Source organism: Castor canadensis, chromosome 15 (assembly GCF_047511655.1).
Source record: "Castor canadensis chromosome 15, mCasCan1.hap1v2, whole genome shotgun sequence".
NCBI lineage: Eukaryota > Metazoa > Chordata > Mammalia > Rodentia > Castoridae > Castor > Castor canadensis.
Window position 1 is genome coordinate 49,648,470 of NC_133400.1, and position 4,683 is coordinate 49,653,152.

At 46.0% G+C, this 4,683-nt stretch overlaps 1 pseudogene; it reads right to left on the reverse strand.

Moving 5' to 3' along the window:
- Positions 1–757: 757 nt before the first annotated feature.
- Positions 758–1,760, reverse strand: LOC141417210 (vasodilator-stimulated phosphoprotein pseudogene; annotated as a pseudogene).
- Between the last annotated feature and the right edge of the window lie 2,923 nt (positions 1,761–4,683).

The window sequence follows — 4,683 nt, forward strand, 5'->3', positions numbered from 1 at the left end:
GCAAGGGCCCATTTTCAAGAAGTCAAAATGGAGGTGGGAGGGAAGGCTTCTCAGTTCCCCTCACATAGTCGCTCCAGGGGACAAAAATGGCCTGGACCCTGAGCCTTACCCAAATAAAAAAAAATTGAGGTTCCAAAAAGTTACAGTATCTTAATTCCTCATAGAAAAGGGGACGAAGCCAAAGGGAATGGAGGGGGGGGTTCGGTAGGAGGCAGTCACCTCCAGCCTGCTAAGACACCCCCTTCAAATGGCTGCCTCAAATGGGGCAACTTTGGGGTAAGTGCATTTAAATTTTTCTACACCTCATTTTATCAAAACCAAAGTGAAATAAAATTCCCCTCCCAAAACCCCAAATATAGCTATATATATATTTTTAAAAACCAAAAATTCGAAGGCATTATGTGTTAAAGCAAATCTAGTGCGAAATTCCCTTCTTCCTTCCTCCTCACTGCTGGTTTACTTGGTACATCCCCAACAGAGACCCCCCCACACACCCAGCCACAGTGGAATGGCAAAGGCAAAGGACCAAAGGGAGCAAAGGATGGGGGTCTTCCAAGCCAATCAGCAGCCGGTACGGGTGTGGGCATGGCGCCAAGGAAGCCACGCCTCCTTGAAATTTTCCAAGTAGTGTGCAGAGAGAGGCCGAAGTTGCATTCCTGTGCAGTCTCTAGCAATCGCATGTCAAGTAGAGGCAGGGAAAGCAGGGTGACAGGTTGGGAGCGTGGAAAGGAGAAACGGGTCTTCTGGGTCCCTGCAGTCAGGGGGAACCCCGCTTTCTCAGCTCCTGGACAAAAGCTTCAATTATTTCCTCTTTCATTTTCTGCAGTTCCTTCCTCACCCCTTCTAGAAGCTCCTTCTTCACCCTCTCCAGGTCTGACTCATCACCTGAGCTGGTCGTCGAGGGGTGGGCCTTGGAGGTGGTCACCAAAGTTGACTTCATCCTTGGCAAGATTGTGCTGTATTTTTCCCAAGGTTTCCTCACAGGTTCACTCTGGACTGTGACTCTGGGCTCTGACTCCTTCTGATGGGCAAATTCATCCTTGGCAGTTTTCTCCCCAACCTGTGTGGCTTTCCTTCTCCGGGCCAGCAAGGCCTTCATCTCTTCCATGAGCCCTCCGTCTGTACTTCGACTGCTCTCAGCTCTGGGAACCAAGGGTCCTCCTGAAGCGGCCTCCTGCTTGCTGACTTTCCTGAGTTTGGCTCCAGCAATGGCTACGGCCAGGCCAGGGGCCCCAGACTGCCCACCTCTGGGTCCCTGTGTTGTAGGGAGAGTGGGTTCAGGGAATGGGCCTCCCCCTGCTCCATGGCCTGCAGCAGAGATGCCTGAGTGGAGCAGACCTGGGGGAGGAAGGAGACCAGGAAGAAGAGGAGGTACTGGAGGCGGAGGTGGCTCTGGAGCTGCAGGAATTCCACTTCCTTCTAAGGCCTCTAGGACACTGGCCATGCCCTTGGTGAACTGCCCTGTGTCCTTCTTGCTACAGAAGTTGAGGCCCCAGACCTGATGGGCATCGCACCATTGGTGGAAGTTGGGGGGTGGCTGGGTTATATTTGATACCCCAGACAATGGCACAGTTGATAACCACTTGCTGGTCGGGCTGCGTCTTGTGGCCCACGACCCGAAAGGAGTTGGCTGTGGAGTTCTGGTAGATCTGGATGCAGCTGAAGGCCTGGGAATCCTTGCCAGCAGGAAACCATCGCTTGTTGCAGTCATCATAAAGCATCATAATGGCCCGGCTGGAAGAGATAACTGCCTCGCTCATGGCTGCTTGTTTGTCAGGCGGTGCGCTCACAGGTGGGTGTTCCTGGGGCTTCCCCGGCTGGAGGTTTAGGGGTTTGGGGCTGGCTCCAGGTTCTCCTCCACCCCCAGGGTCCCGCCCCATAGAGTCTGGCTTCCTGGGGGGAATGTGGACCCAGCAAGGGCGGTCCTCAGGATGGGGGTTGTGTGAGACAGAAAGTGGGTGCTGTGTGCCCTCTCTGGTGCGCTCCCTTGGCTGCTGGCAGCTACAACATTACTCTTCTGTTTTTAGTCGATTAATGTGCCTAATTTATAAATTAAACATTATCATAGGTTTGCATGTATATAAAACATAGTAGATATAGGGTTTGGTGTCTTTCTTCATTCTACCTTAGTCCCTTTCTTATGGTAGTTTCAGTCAGCTTAAGGTTTTTATACTCATTCTTGTATAGAAAGTATATCAACCATATTCAAGTTCTTAGTTTTCCTACCTCTCTCATGTATGACCTCCCTTTAATGTGACCAGTGTTTCATAATATTGCTGCATTTATATTAGGTCTATATAACACATGTGAAAGAGAACGTGTAGCTTTTGGCCTTCTGAGTCTAGGTAACTTCACTTAAGATGATGCTGTCCAGTTTCATCCATTTACCTGCGAATAATAAAAAAAAATCTTCTTCTCCTCTTGGTCCCTCCTCCTCCTCCCTCCTCTTCCTCCTACCTCCTGGTTCCTTCTCTCCCTTCCTCCTCCTCCTCCTCCTCTTCTTCCTCCTTCACCTCTTCCTCCTCCTCCTCCTCCTCCTCCTCCTCCTCCTCCTCCTCCTCCTCCTCCTCCTCCTCCTCCTCCTTCTTCTTCTTCTTCTTCTTCTTCTTCTTCTTCTTCTTCTTCTTCTTCCTTCTTCTCTCTCTCTCATCCAGAGTATTGTTACTGAGTAAAAAAATCTAAATTAGTCCTCTAGCTTCATTTGCTCTTAGTTGGCTTAAAAGTCACTAATTTTGGAGGTCACATAGTCAGCCAACACATTACTACTTCCCACTAGCTTTGCTGTAGATAACACTTCTGCTTTGTGGTTTATGAGGCCAACAGTTGCCTTGGTTACTTTTCCTCCCTGACTTGAAAGCTGCTTTGGCTGAAACCACTGACTCCTCACTTAGCTCTACAGATGTCCAATAGGGTGACAGGAACAAGTTTTGTGTCTGTCTCCTTTGCAGCCTTAACATTTGGGCTAAAGACAACTATCAGGCACCATGACCTAAAGTACCAGACTATAAATGTAACAAAGAGGTGACATCTGAGTTCCTGGAAGCCTATTCCCAAAAAAGATATGAGCCCTCTCTCCCCCATGTTAGCCTATCTCTCCCCATTTTTCCCATCCTATATCTGTAACCTCCTTGCAGTTGAAAGGCAGATTTGTGAGCAGAGATTCTCATTCTCCATTCTTCTTCTGTCTCTTCAGTGATTTGCCTAATCAGGTGGTAGCAAAATCAAACCCTTGATTGGAGCCTCACATGTGTTTAGTATGAACTCTACCATTGAGCTGTAGCTACAGCTCCACATTTATCATTTCATTGTGATAAAAACAGTCAACATATAGTGTTTTAAAAATACACAGTACATTATCATTATCTATAATCACTATACTGTGCAATAGAACACCGGAACTCATTTCTCTTATTTATAATTTGTACTTGTTGACCAATCCTTCCTTCTTGTATAGAGTTGCTTTTGGATGTCTTATTTTTCAATTTCTTGCTCAAAATTAGGTAAAACAGGGTGAAGAAAAGGCTCCAGCTCTTTAAATCCCTGCAAGTCACTTCAACCAGACATGGAGAGGCTATAGTAACAGAGGTCCTTGAACAACAATTTTGGCCACCTTTTTGTCTGCACCTCTGTGATCAGAAGAAGGAAGATGATCATGGACCAGATTCCTGATACTTGGAGCACAGGGTCTTTGTGCCACCCTGGCTCCTGCTAGCTGTGCACATGTTGCTCTGAACAGATGCTCAGCTGCCAGCTAGGGGCTGATAGTGATGGCTGCTGCTACCACACTAGAAGCTGGATTTGACCAAAATTAACCATAATTCACAGTCCCTGTTTTTCTGTTAATCCACAACCTTCAACAGGCTCCAGAGTTCCAAGAATTCCACTGGATAGATTTGGTCCATTTGTGGTCCTAGAGCTGCCTATTCTGCTATCCTCCAGGGATCCTCTACCTCTTTTTTCATAGGACTCCTATTTTCTCAGTTTTCACTGCCTCTCATTCCTCGTTATGTTTTTAACTCTTTCTCCCTTATTTAATTCTCATTTCTCTTCTCATCTTTTATAATCTTCTGTATTCCTTCATATTCTTTCCAAAGTGAACCATGTCCACAAAGTGAACCATGTGGACTTTTGAGGTCTATAATGTCATTTCCATTTCAAATTTCCCACTCCTTATGGGAGTCTTCTGCCTAAATGTTTTATGAATATCTCAAACTTAGCATATTCCACACTCATCTCCTCACTAATTAAATTTGAGGTGAGCTCTTTTTCCTATCCTTTACTATGCTGAGCGAAACCACCTGTGTTCCACCCTCTAAAGTGTTTGAGTTATTCATCAGGTAGGCCAGAGTGGCAATTATGGCTATGGTTTAAAAATCCTGAGAACTGATATACTTATAGGTAAAACACCAAGGCAAAACCTCACTGGATAATGAACAGATGCTTAAACAATGAAGGACAGGAATGTAAAACATGTCATGTTAAGTTGTGGATAATAGCAGGAGGGGGAAGGTAAACGAGAGTGAGTATGGTTGAGGTACTTTCTATACATGTATGAATGTGTAACACTGAAGTCTGTTGAAGTCATTTTAAGAAGGGGAGTATTAGAAGAAGGAGAATAATTGAGGGGTGATCCAAAGCAGGGTACAATATATGTATATATGGAAATAACACAATGAAACTCCT